General features: G+C 47.9%; 1 protein-coding gene across 3 annotated transcripts in view; it reads left to right on the forward strand.

The window, feature by feature from the left end:
- Positions 1-13,297, forward strand: part of CHRM1 (cholinergic receptor muscarinic 1) — a 214,035-nt gene that overhangs the window by 116,075 nt on the left and 84,663 nt on the right. Inside the window, exon 2 of one of the 3 annotated variants that reach the window (XM_073659519.1) lies at positions 10,193-10,315. The exons of 1 other annotated variant lie outside the window; for it this stretch is intronic. The gene's annotated coding sequence lies outside the window, so the exon portion shown is untranslated. Of the gene's footprint in view, positions 1-10,192; positions 10,316-11,396; positions 11,415-13,297 lie in introns of those variants that run through there. One more of the 3 variants, XM_073659523.1, reaches the window with a different exon arrangement.

Here is a 13,297-nt window from a genome sequence, read left to right on the forward strand (position 1 = left end):
TCCTCCAACGTGCGGGTAACTGGCCTCTAGTGGCCCTAGTGGACCTACGGAGCTGACTGTCTGGCCCTGAACTACAGGGTGTAGGAGCTGTCAAGGGTAAACTGGGCAGCTGTCTACCGGCTCTTTGTCTCACTAGGGGTACGGCAGGCTCACTATAAGCAGAGGGTTGATTCTCCTGTTCTACTTGTGTGGAGTCTTCTGCCTCCTGGACCGGCTGTTCTTCCAGCTCTACCCGTTGCTCCGTAGGTTCTTGGGATGATGGTTGGAGGAAGGTGAGTACGGGTACCACAACTGCACCATTGACTTGAGTCCAAGACCGAGGGAAGTCCCCGAGCACGGTACTAACCATATCTTCCCTTTCTCCCACGGGTCGATGGTCTTCTTGTTCCTCTTCAGGGTTCCTCAGTTGTTCGGGACACTTCTTCAGGTGGTCCCGGGATACAATGGCTGTGGTTTCCCCTCCGTCTTTACTGATGGTACAGACCTTCGGGTTCTCGTGGCTTGAGGGCAGTACGGTGTACGGGTCCTTCTCCCACTGGTCATCCAACTTGTGGAGCCGTCTTTTCCTCTTCAAGACCTGCTCTCCGGGTACCAGGGGAACAGCGGGAGCATACTGGTTGTAAGTCTTCTCTTGTCTTTCCCTAGCCTGACAGAGACTTCGCTCCACGCTCTCCTGTACTCTCCGGTACTGCTGCTGCCTCTCTGTGTCCCAGTCTGTTTCTGGTGAAGTGTCCTCAGGTGTCAGGACTCCCATTTCCAGGTCAACAGGTAACTTACCAGGTCTCGCCCTCATTAGGTAAGCCGGGGTACAGTTGGTGGAACCTACCGGGATGTGGTTGTATAGGTCCACCAGATCGGGCAACTTCTCAGGCCACAGACTGCGTTCTTCCAGGGGCAATGTTTTTAGAAGATCCATTACCACCTGGTTCATTTTTTCACAAAGTCCATTAGTTTGCGGATGGTAGGGTGTCGTCCTTATCTTCCGGCAGCCATACAGATTGCAGAATTCCTGGAAGACCTCCGCTTCAAAGGCAGGTCCCTGGTCCGTCAGCACTTGGTCCGGGTACCCGTGTGGACGGCAGAAGTGCTGCTGGAAGGCCCTAGCTGCTGTTTGAGCCGTTAAGTCCTTGACGGGGACGACAACCAAGAACCGGGAGTAATGATCCACGATGGTTAACGCGTAGACGTAGCCACTTCTGCTTGGGGTCAGTTTTACATGATCCAAGGCTACCAGTTCCAACGGTTGCCGGGTGACGATGGACTGCAGGGGAGTCTTCTGGCTGGCCCGGTCCTTCCTTCTCAGATTGCACGGGCCACAGTCTCTGCACCACTTCTCGATGGTTCCCCTCATGCCTACCCAGTGGAACCGCTCGCGCAGCAGGAACTCCAGCTTTTTCCACCCGAAGTGTCCAGCTCCGTCGTGGTATGCCTCCATCACCATGGCTGCGTCTCTTCGGGGCACCACTACTTGCCAGAGTAGTTCATGCGTCCGGGAGTTGACCATTCTGCGGCACAACTTCCCCTTGTAAAGGAATAGTCGACTCTTCTCCGCCCATAGTTGTTTGGCTTCCTCCGGAGCGTCTGGTTCAAGGCGAGCCTCCGGCCGAGTCAGCATCTCCTTCACCAGTCGGACGGCAGGGTCGCTGTCTTGCGTTTCCGCCCAGTTGTAGTGGGGTAAGGGGTTCAACGTAGCAGCCTGCTTACCCCTTACCCGGTGGGAATACTGGATAGTCCCATGACGGTGGAACGCAGGGAGTTCAACTTCTTCCAGTCCCTCCGGATCTTCTCCTTCGTCCGGCAGGTTGGGCATCCTGGACAGGGCGTCCGCGTTAGTATTGGAGCGTCCTGCCCGGTATTTGATTGTGAACTCGTAGTTGGACAGACGGGCCATCCACCTCTGCTCCAGGGCACCGAGTCTTGCCGTGTCCAGGTGTGTCAACGGGTTGTTATCCGTGTATACGGTGAACCGGGAAGAAGCGAGGTAATGCCTAAAGCGCTCGGTGACTGCCCATACCACGGCCAGGAACTCTAGCTTAAATGAGCTGTAATTTTCGGGGTTCCTTTCGGTGGGTCGCAGTTTTCGGCTGGCATAGGAGATTACTCGTTCTCTCCCCTGCTGAATCTGGGACAGTACGGCTCCTAGCCCGATGTTACTGGCGTCGGTGTAGAGGATGAAGGGCTGGCTATAGTCCGGGTACGCCAAGATTTCATCCCCCGTGAGGGCCATCTTCAGCTGGCGGAAGGACTCTTCTTCTAGCTTTTCCCATTTGAAGGGCGGCTTCTGGTTCTTGGCCTTCCGGGACTGGCCTATCAGGAGGTCCTGCATAGGTGCTGCCTTTTTGGTGAAACCGGGAATAAACCTTCGGTAGTAGCCTACCAACCCTAGGAACTGCCGCACTTCTTTTACGCTGGAGGGGCTTGGCCATCCCTTAATTGCGGTGATCTTATCGGGGTCGGGAGCCACTCCGTCAGCGCTCACCATGTGTCCCAGGTATTGCACCTTTGGTTTCAGGAGGTGACACTTGGAGGGTTTCACCTTTAGGCCGTAACTCGCCAGAGCTTCGAACACCTCCGCCAGGTGTTTCAGGTGGTCCTCATAAGTTTTGGAGTATACGATGACATCGTCCAGGTACAACAGGACCGTCTCGAAGTTTCTGTGGCCCAGACAGCACTCCATTAATCGTTGGAAGGTTCCTGGGGCGTTGCAGAGTCCGAACGGCATGCAGGTGAACTCGCTAAGTCCCATCGGGGTGGTGAATGCGGTCTTCTCCCGGTCCGCCTCTGCTACAGGAACCTGCCAGTACCCGCTAGTGAGATCCAAGGTAGAGAAGAAGTTAGCAGATCTTAAAGCAGCCAATGACTCCTCTATCCTTGGTAAGGGGTACGCATCCTTGTGTGTGATACGGTTGATTTTCCGGTAATCTACACACATCCTCATGGTGTTGTCTTTCTTTTTGACTAAAACTAGTGGGGCTGCCCAGGGGCTACAGCTATCCCGGATTACCCCAGCCTCCTTCATGTCTCTAAGCATCCCCTTGGCGTGTTGGTAATGTGCAGGGGGTACGGGTCGATACCTCTCTTTTATGGGAGGATGATCTCCCGTGGGGATGCGGTGTTCTACCCCCTTGACTCGCCCGAAGTCTAACGGGTGTTTACTAAACACTCTCTCATACTCTTGAACCACCCGATAGACTCCTTGTTTCTGATGTGAGGGAGTGGAGTCAGTACCCAGATGTAGTTGCTGACACCAGTCCTCCATGTCTTTCTTAGAGCCGTTACCTTCCTCCGGGTGAGATGGAGGCAAGGGTTCCACAGATTGTATAGAATTTTGATTAGTGGTATATAATTTGGCTAGCGTGGCATACCGGGGCAGGTACACTTCCCTCTCCCCGATATTTATTATGCGAACGGGCACCCTCCCATGGCGTACATTGACCACCCCCCGTGCTGTCAAAATGGTGGGCCTACTGTCTGAGTAAACTGGTTCTACCATTGCCTGGTAATCTCTACCTCTCAGACCAATAGCTGCCCGGCACCAAATCATCATTTCACTTTTTGGGGGCATGGCAATAGGAAAAGGGTCACACATTCTTACGCTACCAATCTCACCGCCGGAGAGTTCCACTTGTTGCCGTTGCATCAGTGCCCGGATCTCTTTCTGGAGCACCCGCTGCTCGCCGGAGCTGGCGTTCTTGGCAACCTGCTGTAAAAGGAAAATCACCTCTGCAAGACAATTTTCAATTACGTTAGTTCCTAGAGTTATTTTTGGGTGACTCTCATGTTTATCAATATCTACAATGATCAGTCCCTGTGCGGCCAGTTCGACTCTACCGATTTTGAGGGTCACCTCTTTAAATCCGATCTGTGGCACGGGCTGGCCATTGCTGGCGATGATACTCAAGTCGTCGTCAGGGTAGCGGGTAATATCCGAGTCATTCCAGTACTGCTTGAAGAGCACGTACGGGATGGTGGTGACCTGTGACCCGGTATCCAGTAGGGCACTCATGGGAATGCCATCCAGTACCACAGGCAAGACTGGACGTCCTCCCACATATCTGTCGCGCCAGTTCGATGGGCCTGGTGATCTTTTTCCTGGGGGTTGGCCCTCTACCCCAGGTTGTGCCCGTTTAAAGAACAGTACCTTTCCATATGTCCGGGTTGATTGCAGCGGCGGCAGATGGGTCGTCCGTCCTCGCTGTATCGGTCACTGGGTCTTCCTCTGGCCGGTGGGGTCCTCCTTGGTCGACGCCACGGGATGTCCTCCGGTCCGGATGCCAGCTGGATCTTCCCTGGGGTGGAAACCTGTAAAGACTGCACAGTTCGGGTTAGCGCAGCAACGCTCTTAACTAGCTCTTGGACCTGATGGTGTAGGTCTGGAGCCGGGTCATTGTCCAAAGCCTGCGCATGAGCTCCCACAGGCCCTGTCGACAAGGGCGCCGCCTCCTGGTGGTAAGTGATAGCTGGGCGCCTGTGGGTCACAACGCCACCCGGTGCTGGTTCTCGGAGCACCCGGATAGCTCTATCCTTGAACTGTGCAAAGTCCAGATGGGGATCCTGTAAGGCCATTGCCCGCAACTGGGTTCGGTGGGCATTGCAATATAAACCCTCTATAAATTGTTCAGTCAACAGCCTGTCCTCGTTTCCCACCCCATCAGGGTCGGTCTGCTTTATGGCCCTCAGGGCCTCTTGTAGGTTTAGTGCATAGTCCCTTATACTCTCATGCGCTCGCTGCTTGCACCCGTAGAATCTAAGCTTGATCTCGGCTGAGGTGCGGGTATCGAAGGTGTCCCTCAGCCGGGTTAGTATCTCTGCGACAGTCCTCCTCCCAGGTGGCCAAGATTTTACTTCTCTTTTGGCTGCCCCGGTTAGTTGGGCCACCAGGATGCTCACTTTTTGCTCTTCTGTGAGGGGGTACACCTGGAAGAGGCTATCCAGCTTTTCTCTAAAGTCATGCAGGGTATGTGACTCCCCTGAGTACTGGGGTAGCCAAGCTGCTCCCGGGATATAGGGCATGGTGAAGGGCATAACTGCAGCAGCGGTAGCGCTGGCGGGGGTTGAGGCAGTGAAGCTCTCCTCCGTATCCGACATCTTCCTCCCCCCTAGTGGACCGTGGCCTACCTTGCGATGATCCTCTTCCGTAGGCCGCGGCTCCGCAGTGGATCGTCAGGGTTGAGGACCTTCCGTCGCGCTCCTGTGACGTCGGCGTCTGCTGGGCTCCTTCCAGGACCTTACGCAACGTCCGGACGTGAGGCGGGGCTTCAGTTCTCGCGCGCTTTCGGAGTCCACGCCCCTCTTCTTCCCGCGCGGCGTCCTAAAGATGGCGTCCAATGGCGGGAAAACTCCACGGATGGCGGGAAGAAGGTCGAAGATGGCGCCGGATGGCGGGAAAACTTCGCGGATGGCGGGAAGAAGGTAGAAGATGGCGCCGGATGGCGGGAAACCTCCACGGATAGCGGGAATCTTCACCACTGGTAAGTTTGAACAGTCTTTGCTTTTCAGGCACGCAGTACCCGGTGGTTGCGGGCACGAAATCCTGCCGACTACGCCAAAGTTGACGCGCCCCTGGGCCTGTGTCGCGCTGGGCTGCGCATGCGGGAGCTTACCCGGAGCCGGATCTGTGGAGGGTTGTAGTCTCGTGGCGGTGACCCGGTCCGTGCCCAGGGAGTCAAACTAGACGGCAGTCCATTAGTAGTAAATGGTTGATGACTACGCCACCCGTTGAGTGCAGCCAGGGGGCTGCTGCTGCAGGGCAGACCGCTGAGGCCGATGGTGGGATTGTGCAGCGTGATAGTATAACCCCCAACGGGAGGGGTATGGCCTCAGGGCAGCCGACGTGGATGATGGGGGTAGCAGGAACCACTCAGAGACGGTACGGTGTAGTTCAGGGTCTTTACTGGTAACAACAAAAGACCCTCCCGGAGTACTTGCTAGCGGATGGGGCCTGGTCAGTCCTTGAGCAGATGGGATCTCCCCTGGCCAGGCGTAGTTGTAGGCCTCCCAAACTGACTGTACTCTTCTGGCTACCTTGCTAGGAGCTGATGTAAGTAGCCCACGTCCCTGAGTGTACCGTGTGGTGCTCACCCGTATGGCCGGTGACTCGGGGCCTTCTAATGGCTTCCGCTCCACGATGGCGGTGCTGGTCCCACGCGTGTGACCGTGCCTTCGGGCTTCTGGGCCAGAGGACCTGAAATCCCCTGCCTGACGGATTCTGCTGCTGGGCAGGAATTAGTTCCCACAGCCTCGGACTCCGGGTCCGGTAAAAAGTCTTCTTAGTCAGGGCGAACTCTGCAGCTGCCAGCCCCTGACTCCTTGTAACTGCTGTTTCTTCCTATGCTGTCTCTACTTCTTCTCTTCTTCTACTCACTCACCCTGCCTCAGCCCCAGGTTTATATAGGGGAAGTTCTTCCCCTCCCAAGACTGGGCAGGAGGTGTGGCATGCACAGGATCCCTGACTAAAGGACCTCCCACCTGCTCTCAGACATAACATTACGTTACTGTGGCAACCAGACCCCTGGGGTGTCACACATGCTCAGCTGAACCGAACATTCGTGTGTATGGGGGAGTCAGGAGGAGCAGCTGTTGGCTGAACAACCCAAGATCTGTCTGCCACCTGCTGCTGAAGGTGTAGGAACACATCTAGGCGGAACTTTGCATGAGGACTCAAATTGCAGACGTGACTGGCTCCGTGTGCTCTTCCACATCGTGGATGGGTGCAGGAGCTGCCTAGTATTTACATGCACTAATCTGGACCGTAACTCAGACAAGGCTAGGCCGTACTGTGATTTTTTTTTCCATGCAGACCTGAGGTCCATGTGGAAAATATCCCATGTGAATTTAAGCTAACATTTGTCCATTACGCACACACACAGAACACAGACCAAAAATACATCAGTGTGAAGAGGTAGTCTCACACTCAGGACCTTTCTCTTTAAGGCAGAGATGTGTTGACACGAAAGAACGTCCCAAAATTTGGTGATCTTCTCAGGATTGTCCATTTATTTGAACATGTACCATGTAGTATTCCATTTCTCATGCAACAGCTAGTTAAAGAGGAGACTCCCATCAAAAAACGTTATCCTTTTAATATATTGCAGTCATGATATGTCTCGGGTGTGTCAGAGGTGACAGAAGTGTGGCAGTGTGTTGCAGAAGATCTCTATGTTTGGCATTGCAGACAGTTTCTTAGATAAGAGGCTGTCATTAGGACTGAGCAGCTACCTCTCTCTTGCTAATTAGCTCTCTGGCCTGGGTGTGTATATACCTGGTGTGTCTGAGAGGGAGTCACCGGCTATATCCATTTTTACTTGTGAAGCTTAGCAGGAGCAGTACTTCGTTCTCTCTGGAGCTTGAGGCCGTGTGCTTATTTGAAGTTCATCTAAAGCTAAGCCATTTCCCCTGTTTTGTCCACCCACATTGTCTATAGAGTTTAGTGGAGGTTGACTAGTTCTCATCTCCTTCCATCCCTAGCCATAGCTCCAGGGAGAATAGGGCAAGGCATGCATGCGGCGATTGCTGATGAGGCAATATAGGGACGATAGTTGAGACAGGGTGACGCTAGACCAGACTAGGAGGTCTCCACTTCCCCCCTTTCCCTAGTGTCTGGGCTCCCTTTGCCTTTTCCCTCTGTGTTGCACTAAGTCTTCCCCACACCTGGCGTGACATCATATTATATAGCACTGTGCACTTACAATTGCTCATTTTGCCTTTCTACCCAGCTAATTCTTCTCTTTTATCAGCTCTATGTAGAAACAGGAAGTCTCTTTTCCCTGCATGCGTCATCCCCCTCTTCATCTCCTGACACAGCTGCTCCCTCCTCCCCCTGTCAGGAACTTTTGCAGTGATAACTAATGCAGGGAAAATTGACCTCCTGTTTCTATATAGAGCTTTGAAAGATTCACCTAGTCAGTTTTTAATCATGTGATGTCATAGACTAAATGGAAAAGAGAAGAATTAACTGGGGAGAAATGCAAAATGAGCAATTGTAAGTGCACAGTGCTATATAATATGACGACTGCAATATATTAAGAGGATAACAATTTTGATGGGAGTGCTTCTTTAAAATCAGACTTGCTGAATTCTGTGCAGGGAGCGCTTCTTTAAGAGGAATATGTGGCTGGTCAAAACTTCCCAAGGATGTCTTATTCAGACAGCCCCTTCACCGTTGCATATAATTTATAACATTATTTGTAACAAATAATAATATTGTAGTTTCTTTATGATTGTATTTGTAATGTTCTCCCATCTATTGCTAGAATGAATGTTTTTTTTTCTTTTGCATCACATTATTACATATTCTTTAAAATTTCTAATCTCCCCTGTGAGCACACAGAGGGCTCTTCAGATTCTGAAAATGCATAAGCTTTCGCTTACTTAAAAGATGCACCAGAGACACTGGTATGATCAAAGGCATTTCATATGTTCCACATCTCATATCCAGATGAATGTTTTATTATGCAGCCATAATGTCAAAGGCATGTATGTACCATCATGGGAACAGTTCTAGCCTTGTCTTATTTTGAAAAAATCCTAAGGTCTTTCTCCAAGATTTGATTCATTGTTTAGGCTTGTTGACTGAGAAGCGGTAAAATAGGTGATCAGAATGATGATGTCCTTATTTTTAGGGAAAAATATGTCCAAAATCTGAACTCTAAATACATTAAAAAAAAATTAACATTGGAATATTAAAGGACTTGTCCGAAGTCCAAAGTTATTTTCATTCTAAATCCCTATCTATTTAGTGACAATAATATAAACTATGTTCTAATGTAATTGAATTAAAAACTCCCTATCCTTCCTTCACTACACTAACTGCTTTTCTATTTTGTCCAGCTCCTTTTTGATGATGCTTCATTTGGGAATCCCAGTGCATGCTGGGATACTCAAACGAAGCATCACGAGGGGGCAGAGGCTGTGGTCACAATTGCAGCCTCTGTCCCCTCCCTGAAGTGGAGTGTCATCAGTGTCGCTTGTATCACAGGTTGGGCTAGTCCCTGCGTGCAATGCATTGTGTGATGTGCACAATGACAGCGCGCTTTTTTGCCGGCTCAGATCAACAGTAACAAGCAGACTACAGAGCGCATTGTCAGAACACCCGGTGTGCAGAGACGAGCACAGCCCCCACAAGTGACATCACTGGTCTCTGCATAACGGGTATTCTGACAACGTGCTCTGTTGCAGGTTTATTACTGCTGATCTGAGCCGGCAATAGAGAGTGTGCTGTCATTGTGCACATCGCACAATGACTATCCCAGACCCTGAGATGAGCATCACTGATGATGCTTCATTTCAGGGAGGTGGCAGAGACTGCGTCAGTAACCTATGATGATGATGATGCTTTATTTGAGTATCCCAGCATGCATTGGGTTTCTCAAACAAAGGGTCATCAAAAATGAAGTGAAAAAAGGAATTAGATAGTGTAATGAGGGTAGGATAGGGCATTTTTAATTCAAGTATATTACAAAATAGTTTTGATTATGGCACTAAATAGATAAGGATTTAGAATGAAAATTACTTTGAATTTCAAACCACCCCTTTAAAGGAATAGTCTCATAAAGACAACACTGTCAACTTACCCTATAATCGCTTATGGACGTCATTAGGGTATATGTTTCTGGAGGACCCGGCCCATCCATGCATTACATGGACACTGACAGTCCATTCATTTGATAAGAAATACATTTCCCCAGCAGTGATAGGAAATGTATGATCAGCTGGAGCTCCTCCAGTGATCAGCTGTTATCTGCAGGGGGTTGAGTAGCCGTCCGGCAATCAGCTGATCACAGGAATGGCTAACTTTTTGGAAGAGTTGACCCACTTAGCAAAGAAGCATTAATATGAAAAAATGAAGAAACCAGGTTTCTCCGTGTTTAAGACTAAGTATTGCAATATATTGCAGTTTCACCATCATTAATGGCATGGAGATACCTTTGAGTAATCCAGAAGGAAATCTTGAACATATTAAAATCTGAAGAAACCCTATGCTTTTTGCAAATTCTAGCAATATGTACTTCTTCATTAAGCTTGCCTCACAGTACACAGTAGTGATACCATATATTCCTCTTATCCCACAGACGGGGAAGAAATAAGCTAGTTGCAAAAAAGTTACAGCTATGTATCAGTTTTAATTATAAAGAAGTTTAGTAAGATTGTAGCATGCACCTAAATCAGTTTATTCCACTTGTAATCCTCCCAGATCAAGCAAGCTATGCTCCAGGAATCCCATAAGAACGCTTCTTCCCAGCTGGGTTTAAACTGGTTTTCAATTGTTATCTTGTAACATCTTTCTGGCATCCCTCAAGTGAGAGGAAAAAAAAAGGTAAAATAGAAATATTTTGTTCTTCTTATTTTTTTATTACTACTTCTTATATAATATTTAGAATCATGGTAAATACGGGTGGGAGAGCTTGAAACTTTTACACTTGAAATTCCCACAATTTACTACAGTAGAAATTTCAGATATACTGTATAGTATGGCATTTATGTTTTTTAGTGACATGCTGTAAATAAAAAATAATTTCCATTTTTTTACCAGTAGACCTAATTTTTTATTAATATTGTTTAAGACTCCCCGTCAAAATGATTGAATGTCTAGAAGGATTTTATTACCTTATGTCAAAAGCTATCAAAGCTGACAGAGAGACACAGGCCTGTCTTCCTCTATGGAGAGCAAAGACATGAGATTATATGAGACCTTGTAAACAACAAAAGCTTGTGGTGTCATCTGTATCAAAGCATGTAGTCACCCGGATAATCCAGTTTATGTTTTACATTAATTCTTTGACATGTGGGTCTTGGGTTGCTTACGTGTAGTTCCCTAACTTCTCCTGCTAATAGCCGCAGATTCTGTACCCCATTTGCAGCACCTGAAGTTGAAACATGCAGGTATCTAATTAATAAGAAAAGGTATAATTATACATGAGTGGAATTAAACTACTCCTTGGTGTCCCATTAATCAAAGCAGTTTATTTAGCTCAGTGGGAGCCACTATGTCGTCCATACAGGGCTGGAAGCACCTGGCCAACTCGGGCAAATGCCAGAGCATCACGCTATTTCTATTAGTGATATGACAGGTGTGAAAAAAGTGAATCCAATAAGAGAGTTGAGATTTTTTTTGCCTCACTTGTGCCCCTTTCTTTTCTCCTTATCCCTCTTGGTGCTGATACATTGGTTTCACTATATGCTGTATGATGCTCCTAGCAGTACAGTTTCTTATTTATAACAGACTGTGTGCTGTTCAATCATCTCCCAGTGTAGATTTTCCTCTGGGCATTTGACTTTGCTCAGTAGATGCCTTTGTGTATTTAACTAATTTTCAGCTTTTTTTTATCTGCTTTTTTTTTCCCAGCACTCAAACACAGGATCTCTAATATGGAAGGCAGAAACTCTAACAGTGAGCCATAACTGAATAGTTGTTTGTAAGAGAATGTTTTTTCTCTACCTAAAGATCTAAATTGTATTCTGCTTCTTAACAGTTTTCTCTGCCTAAAGATCTAAATGGTATTCTGCTTCTCAACAGTTTTCTCTGCCTAAAGATCTAAATGGTATTCTGCTTCTTAACAGTCTTCTTTGCCTAAAGATCTAAATTGCATTTTGCTTCTTAACATTTTTCTCTGCCTAAAAATGTAAATGGTATTCTGCTTCTTAATAGTCTTCTCCGTCTAAAGATCTAAATGGTATTCTGCTTCTTAGCAGTCTTCTTTGCCTAAAGATCTAAATGGTATTCTGCTTCTTAATAGTTTTCTCTGCCTAATTAGTCTAATTAGAGTCTAATTAGAAAAAAGCGGTAATTACACAGTTTCTCAGTAGATATGGGGGAATGATTGATAACAATATATACGCAGTTGGTAGATAGCAGCAGTGCCGTTGGTGCAGTTATTGAGAGTTTTTAACTGTTAATAAGAGATGAAACTATGTCATATCTATATCAGTATCATTTAGATAAGCTGCTTTTATAAGTCTCAAAACGGCGGTTCAGATGTTGATGAAACATTAACAACAATAAAGTGCAGTAATGCCCGGTAACCTGGTATCATCCCCTTGTAGCAATGGTATTGATCAGTTAATACAAAAGCAAGTAAGAACTATAATAAAGTGCAACAGTGCTAATGGTTCTGTTATAGCAGGAGGACATCGATCTGCCCCTATAGCAAAAAACATATACAGAAGGGGCCAAACCTGGGCAATTGGTACAGATAACCACAAGATACACTCAATTCTATATAATAAGTTAGACCCAGATCAGAAACTGTATAATTCAGAGATTCTCTATAAATATATATCGAAGATGTTAACTGCATATTAATAAATAGTAACAGCCACGGCAAATCAGCTTGGTGCCAAGTAGAAAATCAAAAAGACGTATCTGTGATTGATGACTCAACGTTTGTCGTATCCCAGATATTGCAGATACTGGCACAAAAAGTGCAGACTGTAACCAACGTGTCCAAATGCCCCAAATCGTGGCACTAACGGTGCCACCAGTCCCAACACATTTCTCCCCCTCCTAGTTTGGGCTTCATCAGGGGATCATGTTAGGAGAGAACCTCAATGGGTAAGAGGGCAGGAGTGAGACATAAATATAACTCCAACGGAGAGAATGTCCGTGCCAGTGTGCATATGTGATACTCCATTTAAGTACCTTAGGTGCGCGCCAATAAAGTGGGGATAGTGAGGCCTGACGCGCACGCTCAGATTCAAAGTGAGTCATGGACATTTACCATGTCGGTCATGACGTGATATCTGCCGTGAAATGACGTCATTTGGAGCGTTGACGCGGCGGAAGTGAGGTGGTGGTGCGTGTCTTGCGTTCCATTCTAGCCGGCGCGGTGTAAATGACATTCTGTGGAACACATTATGCGTTCCACAGCAGCCGGTGCGGCGGATATCCCGTGCCGCTCGGCACAGCGCATGCGGGGCTCCCAGTGGTACAAGCGCGGCTGGCCATGACATATTGCGCAAGCGCGGCATAATTCAAATGGCGTAGGTGGCGCCAACCCTGACTAAATGCGAGAAATCACACCCCTATGACTAAACGAGCAGGTAGGATATAAACATATAAAATGCTTTGTAAACATTATATTAGCACTGATATTAATGAAAAGTTGCACATTGCAACACTAACAACGCAATGGGGGCAGTTTCGATACTACAAAGGTCATGACAAGTTCCCTTTAAGTAAATGGAGTGCAGCTGCAATAGCACATACAACCTATGGACAGCTGGGGCACTGTTTCTAGAGAAAAAAATGTTTTTATTAATATGTGCAATCTTTTTTAAAAGCACTTGAAAAATGCCTCAA

This window comes from Phyllobates terribilis, unplaced genomic scaffold (assembly GCF_046119375.1).
Source record: "Phyllobates terribilis strain yellow unplaced genomic scaffold, ASM4611937v1 Scaffold_13__5_contigs__length_258822181, whole genome shotgun sequence".
Lineage (NCBI taxonomy): Eukaryota > Metazoa > Chordata > Amphibia > Anura > Dendrobatidae > Phyllobates > Phyllobates terribilis.